Below are 15798 nucleotides of genomic sequence, written 5' to 3'. Positions count from 1 at the left end.
GACACAGAAGCAGTATCATTTCCAAGTATAACATGTACTATGCTAATTACTATCTGAGAGCTATTTCCTTTAATTTCTTAGCCCATGTGCATTATATGGGAATTGAAAAATCAACCCTCTTTCCCCTATATTCTCACTAAAAAGTGTTTGGAAAAAAACAACAACAACAAAAAACTTCTACATCCTCTGGTTTCCAGTCATTTACGGTAAATGAGATTTGAATTCCAGACTTTGGAGGGCAGCCATTTAGGATACACAGCTTTGCAAAGTATTTTCCAGAATGAAATCTCCAGTGATTTGAAGGTACCTCACATTAACCTGAAGCAAGCTAGCGCAAAACCCTCTGAACTAATGAAATGTCTGGTCAAAGAAAAATATGACAAAGCTGGGATTACATCCATTGTACTGTGGAAATAACTGGATTTTGGACAAGCAGGTATTTTTTTGGATCAACCAACAGGGTTCTTTTACAGACAAAAAATGAAATTATGAATGCTTTTGAGAGAAGTAGGTGTCAGCTCAAGCACAGCTTCTATTCAGTAGGTTGATTTGGAGTAAAATTAGTTGTGTATGTACAATACAGCCTGCAAGCAACATCAGTGAGCTATCTGGAAAAAAGCCTTAACAGAGAATGGTTTGCAGAACAAGGCCCTTTTAACCAGAAGGCATCAACATTCTTTCTACAGCTATATATTTATAAACAAAAATGTCCATAAAACAATATTGCACCCTACCTTTTGCAGGGAGAGGCCCAGAAATACAATTAGGCAGTCTGTGAAACTTCAGACATCTGAGATTTGTGCAGCAAGCATTTGCCTCCCACCCAAAACAAAAGCTTAAGCATGCTCAGATGATGCAAGGAATTCAAGCTAGGGCAAATTTGCTGAGCCATGGTAACTGTCTGGATGAATTCACAGGCCCACTGCAAGAGGGTTATCCAAACTGCATTGCATTGCATTTGCTGTGACTTAGAAGCATATAGAAATAAATATCACAACTTGGATGATGCATATTATCTTGTGAAGTTGCATAACTTAAATGCATTTGTCTCTCTATTTAGGTGTCATGTTGACAACAAGATGATGGAAACCTGGAGACAAAAATTCTCTGGAATTTTGTTTGAAATCCAAATCCAGAAACAAACACAGATTCTATTATAGCTTCAGCTCATGTCTGACGTTTAATGAATCTTGTATTTCCCACAGAGCTGAAAACACATCCCTTATCACTTGAGGGAAAAAACATCTCCCTTTCTCATAAGCTATTTATTTTCTGTCACTATTTCTGACAGTGCTCCCTTTGCTGGCTAATGCATTCTGTGATGGTTCTTTGGAAACGACTTATTTTACTCCTGTTTTATGGGTTTCACTCACAAGGAACAATCCTGTTTTCAGACAAGACTGTTTTTATTTACCTATAAATACCTTTGCATCCATATCAAAAAGGGGTCCATTTAGGGCAGAACCCAAATCGCAGTACACCCAGTATGGGATACACCTACAGGGCATGTAGGAATTTACCAGCCACAGTGTGTCTGGCACGTGTTATGCTATCAGAGGCCCAAAAGAAATCAGCAGATGAAAACTGAGCCTTAGCTGCTAGCAATTCTCAACACAGCGGGGTAGAAGGTTCATAGGGTTTGTTGTATTAAGAGAGAGCATGGGCATACGCACTTGAACCTTTTATAGTATTTTCTGTATCTTCCGTAAGTCAGAAGCTATGGAACAACTTTCTTCCTTTCTGGCAAATCTGTTCACGCGGATCTCTGCCAACCCTCTCAAGCCTGCATTGGCTTATTCTACAGCTGAGTGCACTCTTTAAGGACCTCCCACTGAGGTGCGAGAAGGGTGAAGTCATTTTCAGAATACGTTGTTCAGAAGTCTCGCTTCTGCTGTCTGTTCTGAAGTTCATCCAACCCTACTTGTTAGGACTTTCTTCACGTCTATCAGAGCCTGATTCTCCTTGCAACATGCAGGTGATATGAGGGGAAACATCACAGAAATCAATAACATAGCTAGATAAATGAGAGTCAAACCTAAATCTTGCTGTACAAGAATACATTCCTGTATATTAAGCATAAGATGACCAGCTGTATGGGCGTGGAGACACTACAATCCTACTGTGGTCCAGCTTCCACGTGTGGTCGGAGAGAGGAGATGTGCCTTCTTACTTCTTGCTAGTAACAGCTGCCAGAGGACAGGGTAAATCCTGACCCCAATGTCAGGATCAACAACGCCAAGAAACTTCTGGCCCCTGAATCAAAATATTAATTCCTAAGAGCTGAGGTGGAAAAACCTCAAGGACAATGTGTGGCCAAAACCTCTGAAATCAACCTTTGGTGTGAACAGAGCATAAAGCAAAACACTGTATGTTCACATATTTTTTGTATGCAGCTAATTTAACCCTCTGTAGTGATCTTCCCAATGCTCAGCCAAACTCTGCAGTCCTTCAGTTCATGAAATCTCTTCTGATACCGAGTTCTGTCACTGATTTGTTGCTCTTTAATACTCAGTGACTTAGCCCTGGTGTTTGAGGACAAAAAGGGTGCAAGGTCTCCTCAGAACAGAAAACAGCCATAAGAAAATGGCAACAGAACCTCTGAGGAAGGACCTGTGTCTTTAGGATAGATGTCCAAAAATGCTAGATTATGTCATTTAACTTCACTAGGTTTGTTTTTTTCTCATGTATCTGGAGACCATTATAAGGAGGGAACAAAATGATTATTACTCTTTGTATATCAAGCTTGTCCTGATAAGGCAAGTATTTTATGGGATGTACTATCGTAGAGCTCGACTGTGCTAAAATTAGTGGCAGCAAAGAATCAACTCCTAAGCTGTCAGCACATCCATCTCTATCTTCCAAAGGGTTTTGTGAAATGACTTGGAAAATATGGACAAGTAGGAATTCTGAACAGGTTATTGCATCTCAAAGAGAAATACACATTTGATAGGAATACCACAGTTCAGACTTCTGTGTTACTTAGCCACATCAGTTGCCAGTTAATTAAATACTAATTCTAAAAAAATCCGGGTTGCAAAATGTATTTTGGAAAACTACATTAGCAGTAGTATTTGCAACTATTATTTCAATCACCCCCCAGAGCAAAGCATTTCTTCAGTAGTGAAAACTAAGTGGCTGGCCGGCTGACGTAAAGCCACAGTCCGGAAGCTCTGGACTCCTCCTGCACTCAGGCAGTGCAATGGCCATGGCAGAACCTGGGACCACTGAGCCGGGGCTGGGGCTCCCCTGCAGCTGTAACTCCAGCAGGTGAGCAGGCAGAAGGCAGGTGGGGTTCCAGAAACCCTCCGCCTTTTGTCCATTTAGATAAAAATGGACTACATTTGTGACAGTTCAGTTTTGCAGGCTCAGCAGACAATGTGACTGAAAAGTTTTCTGACCAATCGTGCATTGTATTTTTCTTAATGAGGCAACTGCAGTTTATCAGATATAATCACACATCTCCAGACCTGGAAATAAGACAAATCCACATTCAAATTTCAAAGAGCCTCTACAAAGGGTGGAAACAAACTATCCAAATAGCAATACCAATTAAATCCTTGCAAAGTGACTTTATAATCAAACTAGTGATGTGGGCCAGTGTTAGCTGTCATGCATCACCCCCTCTGGATAATTTTTATGTCTCTAGATCAAGTGAAATAGCTTTTCATATAGAAGCATGACTTGCGTGTAACCTGTTATTTCACTTAACCCTCCTGCTGAAGCACGTTAACACAGTCAAACTGAAGCCCACTATATATATACACACGTATATTATGTACACAACACATAACATACACTATATTAATGACTTATATTATGTATTATATTATATATATATATATAGAACATATAAGTAAATTACCACAGGAACTAGTGATGAGAATGGTCTGCGCTGTTGAAAGAAGCCATGGTAAAGGTCCAGGACTTTTGACTGGAGGATCATAATCCAACAGTAAATGTCAGTATGGTTTTTCCCGTCAGCATGCAAGAGCTTATTAGCTGTGATGCAAGCTAAATATTACTATCTATAATACCCTGTAACATTCTCAGAAATATGAGCAAACATATTTCTTTTAATAATACTTCACAACAACCCAAGCAAAATCAAATACTCATATTTTCACAACTGAAATTTAGGATTTAACTCTTGCCTGACTTAGGCATCACACTGCCATTTTAATCTGGGCAATGTGGATGCAAAACTTTTCCATTTAGAAGATTTCTAATCTCCTTTCCCAAAACATAGATGGCTCTGAAAATGTAAGAGCAGTGGTGACTCAGCTCTGCTAATCTACTCCATGTTCTACATTTAAAGCAAGGAGTACTACAGTTCTACTGCCATACCTCATTGCAGTTTGACTCGTGCTGTCTATGGGAAGTTGAGCTATACCACATTGAAGAGAGCAGAGAAGATGGAGGAAGCACAAACGGGATTGGTCAGAAGATCACCACTTTCCTACGAAGTCCACTTCCAGTAAACAAGATGTTAACACCACCCACCCCACACATCCAGTGTTCTTCCATCAGGCTGTACTATTTTACACATTACCAAAGGGAAATAAGCTTGAAAGGTTTAAAGGAACAGTTCAGAGCAGCAGTGCTGCCCAACAGTCAAAAATGCAAGTTTCAGTTGCTGACCTCAATCAGAGTAATCTACAAGTAACGTATCTGAGTAAGCAGCGCAGGCTCCAGGCTGTTATTCTGTTCTAAAAGCAAATATGAAGCACCTAAAGCAACTAATCAACAATAGCTGTCACACTTCCTTCCATTGACACTAGTACAAACTCTGCCATTGATTAAAGTCTACAGTTCTGCTCAGTTTTAGGCAGTGAATAATGCGTAGTATTTTTCTAAGTCAAGGGCAAGGCTTTGGTGAGGGGGAGCAGAAATATCACAGCAAGGCCTGACTTCATCTCTAGCAAATGAGATCCTGGTATACTTTTCTGAGCATGGACATTTGTTCTAAACAGCTTGAATCAGATTTCTCTGAAATCCACTAGGTCTTTAAGGAAAATCCCAGTATCACTGGGGTTTATGCCTAAGAGAGAAGAAAAAGGAATAATATTGAGCTCACTGTCAGCATTTCTACATCTTAATTCACTTTCAATTTTAAAACATCATAAAAACAGTTAATAAACATTCAGAAGGTTACCTAAACTCTGTTAGAGTAAGGCTAGTATGAATTGAATAGTTAAACTGGTTGATGGATGAAATTATTGCCCTATCAGTTAATTTTTCACATATTTTATAGCTCAGTTAATGCTTTTTGACTATGCCATGAAAAGCAGAAAAGTGGATGTGGTAAAGTTGTACGGGTGGCTAGTGTTTGTGTCTTCAGTACTTTTAATTATTTTAGTGGGTGAGGTTACTGACACTTCATACTTTTTGAATAATAATTTCTTCTTTGCAATGAATCCTTTTGAAGATTTGCCCTTTTTTTTTTTTAACTCAGAATTCTTACATAAAAATATCCAAATAACCAGCATAAAGTGTTTATTATGATAACCAAATCAATCACAGAAAGATTAATTTGATCACTAAACTGCAATTTAAATGAAACTACGGATTATCAGTTCTCTCATTTCTTAGTTCATGAAAAATGCATGAGCCAGAAAGGTTTTGAAAATGTCTTCAGAGCTCTTCCATCCTATTCTGACCATCATTATTAACTACTAATAGATGATGTAAGCCACCATTATACATAATAAGGCCAGTCTACACTGTCAAAACCATTACAAAAAATCAACAATATTTTCCCAGGGTCATAAAAATTAGTTTTCCCCATAATCATTTCAAGGTGATAGTAAGACATGCACGCTGTTCTACCAGATATGGACTGAGTGGATGAGACAGGCCCATAAAGCTGATGTAGACTGGTAAATCTTCCTCAAAAATGCATTAACTGATTGATAGACCATTATTAGATCGCGTCATTATGATTGATTTTGATGGAAGCAGGAAGAAGAGATGCATTTTGTCAATAAAGCGTCAAGAAACTAGTCTGAGTTTAGGACTGGCTCTCGCTGCATTTTCCTCTCAGGCCTTACTTTTTTATTCTTCTCACAGATAGCTGAATGCAACGGAAATAGGCTCTGATTCCCATAGCTCCATGACTGCAATGGTTTGACCCGACACAAAGGTAACGTGCACGTGGAATAGACATGCATGAGAGAGATGCACTGATAGCTCACACTTTTACATGCAGGCATTTATGGGTGGTTCTCTTATGGCAGGAAAGCAGAGTACTAGAGTGTTGTAGCCAAACCTTGAGGATTCTGCAGCATCTACAGTATGGTACTGTTGGTGCTAAATGGCCTGGAAAGACAAATACTGAATGCCTGTGATCACTGCCCATATTCTTTTGAGCTGGATTTCCAGTTTGGCTCAGTGTCTTGGAGGCGCAGTGAAAATATGGCAAACAAAGTCAAGAACATTCAACTTCAGACCAAACCCCCCAACTCCATCCCATCAGAATCAGAGCTTCCTCCAAGCCTTTAAAGTTTACTCATTTACTGTTGTACTGGGTCTGGCTGGGATGTTACCTTTCCCTGCAGCAGCCCATACAGTGTTGCTCTCTGCACTTGTAGCTAGAACAGCAGTGGGATCACACCAGTGTTGTGTCTGCTGCTGAGCAGTGCTGGCACAGCATCAGGACTCTCTCTGACCCTCCTAGGGGGTGGGCAAAAAAGTGAGAGAGAAACATCACCAGGGCAGCTGACCTAAACCAACCCAAGGGATATTCCATACCATATGGTGTCACACTCAGCAATAAAAGGTGGAAAAAGGAAGAAGAGGGGAGGGGTGGGCTCTTGTTGCGAAAACGTCTGTCCTCCTCCCGAACACCGGCTACGTGCGTTGAGGCCCTGCTTCAAGGACGTGGTCAAGCATCGCTCATTGTGGGAAGTAGAGAGTAATTTCTTTCCTCTGCACTTCCACACAGCCTTTACTTGTTTTGTTTTGTTATTCCCTTTCCCCCTCCCTCTTCCCTTTTCCCTTTTTTCCCTTTAGTTGAATTGTTGAATTAATAATATTTCCTTAATAATATTTTTTTCTCTTTAATTAAATCATCCTTATCTCAACCCGTGAGTTGTTCTTTCCTTTACTTCTTCCCCTCCTCATCTGAGGAGGGGGAGTGAGAGAGCGGCTGTGGTGTTCAGCTGCCTAGCATGGTAAAACCACCACAACTGTGTTCAGGACTTGACAGTATTTTAGGAAACTTTCAAGATGAAGTAAATGGGGAAGAATAAAGGAAAGGAGAATAACACCTGTCTTTGCAGCTGGTCAATGTGCAGATCTCTGATGTGCCGCCTGCTGGGAAACAGGGATAGTCTCACGTTACACTGGGCCTTCAGCAACAGAGGGAGTTTGCAGAGCGGAATCCTGCAGCTAGGAGATGTGAGGCTTGGGCTTCAGCCAAAAACAATAGAGACCAGCATTAAATGAAAAGTTCCATAAGTTCAAATGCATTCAATCACTGAACAACACACAGCTTTGTGGTTTGAAAGAATTTAAAAAGAATTTTAAATCATCATTGCAGAGCTACCAGTTGTTTCTAATTTTGAAGAACAATCACTATTTTACACTTAACTACCACCAAATGCTTCCCAGAGTGACCGTAGTCACCCATAAACACAGAAAATATCTTCATTTAGGAACAACAGACCAAGTCTGATAAGAGCTGATATGCTGCTCTGAAAATTGCTTTAGTGCCTGAAGCAGAATTTCATCTTTCACAGACTAAATCCACCCTAGTAAGTGGGACCCATTCTGCTTTAAGTTACATCCTTAGAAGCTCATTGACTACAATTGAAAAGTCATTGCAAAAGGGTAATACCAAAAGGTTAGCAGAGAAATATATGTAATGGTATTACGGGAGGCATTTAGAGAGTGTAATGTTAAGAATAGCAAAGAAAGGTTGCCACCAAAAGCGATAAAATAAAATAAAGAAAAATAAAAGTTGAGCTGAAAATCCTGAAACAGTGAAACCTGCCTAGCTCTGCCTCTGAAATGACACAGTAGAACAGCAAGGACATGCCTGTAGAATCTCTCAGAAAAATGATCAAAGCGCTACATTACCAGGGAATAGAATCACATATTAGAAAACAAAATGCCTTTTTTTTTTTTTTTGGGGGGGGGGGGGGGGGAAGGGGTCATAGTCTCAATAATACTGACTGCTAAAAGAAGTCAAGGGATGTAGAGGTTTATGATTCTCCATAAGGAGAATACAGGTAATGACCTGCATTTTCAGAAGTGAGCCCTAATGTTCATGACAAGAACAAACAAACAACAACAACAACAAAAAAACACCTATTTTGAGAACCTAATCAACTTAAACTCTCCTTGATTTTGGTAGGAATTCAGACCAAATCAATCCTCCCTGATGAGGAAAAAGCTGAGTGGGGGACATGGCACTCCAAAATTTGGTTGAGAAGCGAACTGAGGGAATGGTAATTTCAGAGTGTCTGGAACAGGACGTCTTATAAAGGATTTAAGAAAGAGTTCTTTAAAGACCTGTGATATTTGCAAGGCAACATATTGGAAGATGTAGTTTGATGTGCTAGAGTCTTAAGTATTAGTGGGTATTCAAAGACAATATATAAACAGTTAATACTGGGCCATTGAGGTGAGGGACAGGGTTCACATTAACAAGGCTGTTTGCTTTGGGGTGTTTCTTATTTATTTTTTTTTGAGACAATAATGATATTTTGGAGAAAAAACTCTATAAACTGTATTCCAGCTTTTTTTCTTCAGGTTCATTACTAGAGATTTAATGACCTAATATTCCTTTAATCTCTATTTTTGTGATTCTATTAAACAAATGATAAATAAAAATTTTCCTCTAGACACGCAGGGGGAAAAACATCACCAAAATATTGGAAAAGGATCCAGGTTTTCAGTCAGTTGAAGCCTCCCTAATTGGCTGGCATGTTTTTCTGCACTTATTACAGTGAATGCTGCCATCTGTTTCTTACTTCAAAAGAAATAGTCAAAATGATAAGCAAGCTAACAGAGAAGGAAGTCTTAAATGCATACAGAATATTTAAAAATGCATAGTATCCACTAACTCCCTGTGGATAGAGTATCTTCAGTCTTGACATGATAATTACCAGTAGAAAAATCGTGACAGGCAAATATTCAACCAGCTTCCACTTCTGATAATGGGGCACATACAGATGAGATCATTTTGACTCCAGGTTTTCCATTACTGGCTTTGAGTTTTATGTTTTAAGTATCCCAGTAAGGGTGCTTCTTTGCAATGAGCCAGGCTGTGCACTGCCCATCCATTAGATCATGGGTTGTTGACTGAAGCACTGCATTAATACTGAAAAATCTGCTAACGTAAAGCATCATCCTCAACAGCACAAAGGGAAGCTTAATAAACAACACGAGAAAGAGAATGGAAGAAAACAAACATACAGTGTTAAGGATACATAAGAGTTAGTAAACATTCACTTCCAGCAGAGAGCTTAGTTATCATTAACAATGCCATCATCATTTCTGATTTCACAATTAATCCAATATGCACTCTGGCTTTTTTTCCTAATTGTTAAGCATCATAACGAGGAACTGATACTCTAACTCTTCAGTATTTAGTTCTACCAAATGCTGCTTTATCTAAGAATTGCAAAATTGATTCTTCCAAAAACAGTCATGTCAAAGACCACGAGTCCCCAAGCTAACACTGGATGTTCACTTGTAAACTTAAGTGCTTCCAGACTATTCAGTGGAATACAGACTGCTAGGGGTGTATAGTATAGGAAGCCTCCTGTGCCAATCTGTATGGGAAAAGCCATAACCTGAAAAAAAATCATGGAAAATAACTATAGAGAAGAGGATGTGCAAAAATCACAGAAGTGACAATAACATGGGTACAAAATAAAGGAGGGGATTTCACCCACATGAAGCCTGTCATGCATTTTTTCACCCTAGCAGTGCAGGGGATAGTAGCAAGATTCACAGCTTCCCTTTGTCCCATTTTCTATCTGACCACAACAACCCAGATCCTGATTTGAATCGATTTGTATTATGAGACTACAAGAAATAAGAGCACTCTGCATCGCATGGCAGGAAACTACAGATCCCATGGCTAAGGGGAACAAAAATCATTTGCAACAGAACTGGTTTTGTAGCATTCCAACTTTTTGTTGTGTTTCACCATAGACTTTATTAATTAACCTTTCTGCTTTCTTTTTTATTATTATTTTTTATTTATCCTCATGTCAATGACAATAGTTTTTTTTTTGTCTGTTTTATAACTGCCTAAGTAACAGAAGCACTGCGATAGACTGGCCAGGGCTAAGACATACCAAACAGTAATTCCTTTCACTTCTATCCATAAACCACTGCACAGAAAGGCAATTTTAGAAGGAACAGGAGGTGATCAAATATTTTTACTACAGGATGGTCGGCTAAGCTCCAGAGGTACCTGCTCAGGGCTGAATGCAAGCAAGTGGGAAGAAAAAGAACAGAAAACGAGACAGTGAAAACCACCAAAAAAAAAAAAAAAAAAAAAAAAGGTGACTAACAGGTCATTCATGAACATTTATATCAGAGCCTGTGACCCACAAAAGGTAAAGAAGGAAGGACATAAGCCTCAGAGTAGAAAAAGAATTGTATCTTGACAGTGTCACAGCTCAGCTTACAAACAGGACTGATGAGTACAGTTTGTGTTTTCCAACCGTTTTCTCCAGGGGTGTGTGTTTGTGTGTGTCTATACACACAGAGTGAGAGAAATGGGGAATGGCCACGAGCTCCTGGCTCTTGCTACCGTAAAAGGGAAAGCTGAGAAAGGGCAAGAACGGCAGCACTTACATCGCACCGGCAAAGGAGGTGTCTGTGTCTGTGCTATCGCGCTGGAGTGCACTTTTTGTAGCTAAGGATTCAGCACAGTTCTCAGGCAGACAGGTTTTTGGAAATGCAGATAAATTCAGAGGAGATATTTAAACCTGTAAACAGGATATAAAAAACATGGGAAATCAATCATCTCCTGTATGAGCTTCAGTAACTACTACACAAGTTCTGTCTGTCATAGGTGAACTATGCACTGGGATGTCTGAGTTCACAATTACCCATTTATAAAATGGACTTTATAAGAAACACTTCTTAAGCTAAATATAAATGAGTAACTATAGCTTGAATTAAGACATTTTTGGTATGAAAAAGTGATACCATTCTCCTGATGACAGAATCCTGGGATCAACCTTAAGTGACTTAGAGGAGCCCAACTCCACTTGTCACAAATACATGTCTACTGTGACACGAGAACTGTGTTTTGATAAAGCACCTGGAAAACAATCTATTTATCTGGAATAATAAATCACAAGTGCTGTAGTGCATTTAACATGCAATTGACATGCACCACAGAATGCTCTGCCCACAGTAAGAGATCCACTGAAGAAAGTAGCCAGACGTGGACTCTATAATCTCTAATGGACAGGAAGAAATGGCGTTTACAACATGTGCAACATGTAACATGTACAACTGGTCAAATCAGCGCTGACAAATACATTTGCTGACAAACTCAGCCCTTTTTTCAATTACCAGCTCTTTCCAGACAGACTACTGTTGTGTTTTTTTATTGCAATTGTGGAACAGACAATTGAAGTGCCTGAGCCAAAGCCCCAGATTCTCATCAGCTTCACTGGGCTATGGGAAAGGGCTGTAGATGAACAAACTATCTGAAGAATTTGTGAAATATTTACTTGGACTGTTTCACCCTTGTTATTTATGCTGTGTTACTGGTCATTCAAGCAATACACATTGTGTTGTTTTTTCCAGCCTAAATATATGAAATCTTTTAATCATGGTATTAACTCTACAACTTCCTGAGCAGGGGAAATGGCGAGGGAGGTGCCGGTCTCATCTCTCTGGTAACAGTAGGATGTGAGGGGAGGTTCAGGCTGGACGTTAGGAACATCTGTTTGCCATGAGGGTGGTCAAACACTGGAACGGGCTTCCTAGCAAGGTGGTTGGTGCCCAATGCCTGTCAGTGCTCAAGAAGCATTTGTATAATGCCCTCAATAACGTGCTTAAACTTTAGGTCAGCCCTGAAGTGGTCAGGCAGTTGGCTTTGATGATCTTTGTAGGTCCCTCCCAACTGACCTATTGCATATTAATAATTCATCAGCAAATATTTTTTACACATGAATGAATAGTCATACTCACAGGGGAATAAAACAATGTAAAGGACAGCCATATCCAAAAGATTATGGAAGAACAAATATCGATGAATGGTTGATAATAAAAGACTGTATTAAGTCTGCGACATTCAGAATTCAAGACAGTGTTTGCAGGTGCAGCTTCAGAGCACTCAAGAAGTCACTGTATAGGTCATTAGTCTGATGCAGAAGAAGTCCCAGAACAGACTACAGTGTAAGCTAATGCACTGACTGTTGAAATCGCCAGTGTGTCTGTCCTTCCCACGAACAGAGAGGAAATCAAACACTGCAATTAAACACGAGTGCTTCGTTTGTCAGGATCTGGAATTGTATTATCTGCCTTTACAGGGGAAAGTAATTGTCTTTAGAATTCAACCCTACTATAGCCTGTTATGGTTAACAATAGCAATAACATATCTTTTCCAAAGTCCTGTATGAAAAATCCTTCAGAGGATTTACCATTTAATAGTGAGATTATGATACACTTACCTCTGCAGAATAACAGCGCCTTTTCCTAATCCAACTGCCTTCTAATAGATTTGTTTGAGGACTCATGGGACAGGCCAGATACCGAATGATAACAATCTGATCCTTAGCTGCTTCTAAATGTCTTAAGCAGCATGGGTGCTGCTTGCCTCTTTCATATGAACATACCAGAAAATTTCCCCCTGCTATCTGAGCATTTTTTAAGATATTACCCATCTTTCCTATTTATAGAGTATTTTTTTCCTCCATCTTTGCTTTTGTCTACCAAAAGTGGGGCACTGTACAGAGCAATATAAACAACAATATGCATACTGCAGAATTACCACCTACCAAAGCTACACCATGTATGTAGATAATTTGGAGTACCTTTCTTTTTCATTGAAATTCTCTCTCCTGAAATATATCTACCAGGTGTTCTGATTATTTATATGCCATCTTGCATCAAAATCCCTTCTCAAGAAACATCCCCTGCAAAGTACTTTAATGGCCCAGGACTTCCTGAGTGATTGGTTGAGGCTCTGAATAACCACAAGACACCTTGTGGCACATCAAATACATGTTTTCTATCTCTTGATTCCTGAGTTTGTTTTCCAAGCATAGAATTATAACCTTCACTACAAAGAGCATACAAACAGAATAAAACCAGTCATTTTTAACATAATAAACTTGATCTATAGACATGTTACTGAATTTACATTAATTTGTTCATTCTTGACACTGTCTCGGTAGCAGCAAGCAGTGAACGTGAAGAAAATAACATTGGTTCCAGTGTTCAGTGTGGCACATATAAACATTTGTATAAACTACCCTGAAAACTCAAGGAAAAGGGAACTGGCAAATAACTATGGGTATGATGAGCTGAGCCAAGAATGAGATTTTGGACTGTTTCCATTGTGGTTTTCACTTCAGAGTAATTTGTATGATTTGGAAAGCTAGCAATATAACTCTGTGTAGGGATGGGTTATTCAAGGTAACCTCTATGTTTAAAGGATGGGGTATTTTTATAGCCGTAGACCAAAAACGAGGTCACATGCTACAGCTACCTAGATGTCGGGAGACAGAGAATGCACTGTTCTTATTTTCTCACATTATCTTGTACAGTACAGAGACATGTATTTTACTGTTCTTAAAATACGTAGTTATTAATATGCTAATGACACAGCAAGCAAAACAGCAAAGCCTAATAAAATATCCCTTTAGCAGAAATACTAACTCTTCATATTCTTTAGGGCTAGTGTTCACACCGAACCTCTCAGGAAATGCAGTGAAGTAGAAGCATCGGAATGTAATATTTCCAACTTTTAAAATGCATCGGACTTTAATGTATTCCCAGTTCATGTGCCAGCCCAGCCTATGTAAAATCTAGCAGATTTTCCCTGTGACAAATCTAGAACTGTGATCTAGGTAAGAATTAGAAATCTTTAAGATGCTAAAAGTTTAAAGTTGTGGTCGTTACATGAAAACACAGCAACTCAGTCCTCTGAGCTCATCAGTTCATTCCCCAGCTCCATTATTTCAGATACACTGGGCTGAAAACAGTATGCATTAAAGGACTACTATCCTTTAACCTATTTGGATGTGAATAGTATTTTCTCCTGTACACACCAGATAAAATGAAAATGTCAAACTCTCCAAAGAATTTTGAGATTAGTAACTAAGGAATAAAGTTTTACAATGGGATATTTTAAAGACTTAAATCCAGATTTCCATCTGTGATGAAGTTTCAGTGTAGCAGAAATACCTAATTTACATCAACAAAAAATTAAATCCAGAAAAATAATGTCTATATAAACATTAAATTCTCATTTCACTCCTCACTCCTTGGAAAGAGTAAAAGACTTTCAAGATTTCAATAGGACCAATCTCACATCAGTTTTGGAAATCATTCACACAAATTTAGAGAAATACTCAGAGGGTCAACATCCTGAGACTTCTTGATGGCCCTGGCTAAAAGCCAGATGAAGAAAAAACAAACAACAAAAAGTTAAAAAAGAGGTAAAGGATAATCAAAGGAATTATTAAACAATAAGAACTAAATAAAGCCACTGGTACTTAATAAACAGGAAACACTATCTTTGATGAAAGAAAACCCTAATAATACGGGCCTTAGGCTCTTTTTTCATCCCTATTCCCCACAAGAGCACACATCATGGAAGCCATGGATGGGAGAAGCCTGGCAGGCTGGGGGCTGATGGGCCATCACACTGTCACCATGATGTGGGCATAGTGTTGGACCCACAGGACAGACCCAGCAGGCTGCTGTACTACAGAGCCCGTCCCTGTGACAACACGAGGAACTCCCATGCACACAGAGGGCAGGGTTAGAGCGTGCACGCACAAGCATGGCTTGGAAGCACCTGGTCCTCTCTCTACATCTCGCAGTGGGATGCCAACCTTGAGCAATGCTTCTGGTCAAGTACAGGCCTGAATCTCACCACGAGGTCCCATGTATGTGATACTGCTGCAGCATCAGGGTCTGCTTCAGCTACCGGTAGGTATCTTGCTGCACTGCATGGATTTCATCTCCAGAGCACGTCTTTAAATCATTTCACTCCACAGCTAGGGTTTTAGATACTGCTGACCATCAGGGAATTTTCCCTTAAACCTCCTTTCATTTCTCATACCTTTAGTATTTGTTAATGATTTTCTCATTTGAAACTCTCTTTATTAATGTAGTTTAAGCTCGGTAATTTCCTAGGTACATTGTGTTTATGTTCTGCACAGATGCTCGGTTATCTTTCATAAGCTCCGTTAGATCTCCAGGACTGCCTCTTTTTATCATCCCCACCTGACAAGAACTGAGCAGGTTCTGGTCCTCATTAGGGCAAGCAGTTACAAAGTATGCTTTCACTACCAGATACTAACTAATGCATGTTGAACATATTATGGACAGAAGGTGGTCTGATTTTTCCATGGGGCAAGTTAAAATCTACTGGGGAGAAAAGGATTTATGATGTTCTAGGGAATGTTCACAGCATTTGTAATAGCCTTTTCTTGATGAAGATTTTACTACGTACTTGAACTGGATTGCTTAACTGGCACTTAAGACTGTAGGGTTTCCTCTGGAATACAACTTTAGTTTCATCTTAGAGAAATTATTGAAATTGCTTTTTTATAGCAAAAGAAAGAGTTCTGCTAATACAAAAACCAGCTG

The 15798-nt window shown here is 39.3% G+C and overlaps 1 long non-coding RNA gene across 5 annotated transcripts in view; it reads right to left on the bottom strand.

Moving 5' to 3' along the window:
* LOC118171654 overlaps positions 1-15798 on the bottom strand; it is a 173333-nt gene that overhangs the window by 55333 nt on the left and 102202 nt on the right. Inside the window, exon 5 of one of the 5 annotated variants that reach the window (XR_004753303.1) lies at positions 10866-10946. The exons of the other annotated variants lie outside the window; for them this stretch is intronic. This is a non-coding gene — a long non-coding RNA (uncharacterized LOC118171654). Of the gene's footprint in view, positions 1-10865; positions 10947-15798 lie in introns of those variants that run through there. 5 annotated transcript variants of the gene reach the window in all.

The sequence above is a fragment of the Oxyura jamaicensis genome, chromosome 9 (genome assembly GCF_011077185.1).
Source record: "Oxyura jamaicensis isolate SHBP4307 breed ruddy duck chromosome 9, BPBGC_Ojam_1.0, whole genome shotgun sequence".
NCBI lineage: Eukaryota > Metazoa > Chordata > Aves > Anseriformes > Anatidae > Oxyura > Oxyura jamaicensis.
This window is presented reverse-complemented; position numbering and strand designations above follow the sequence as displayed.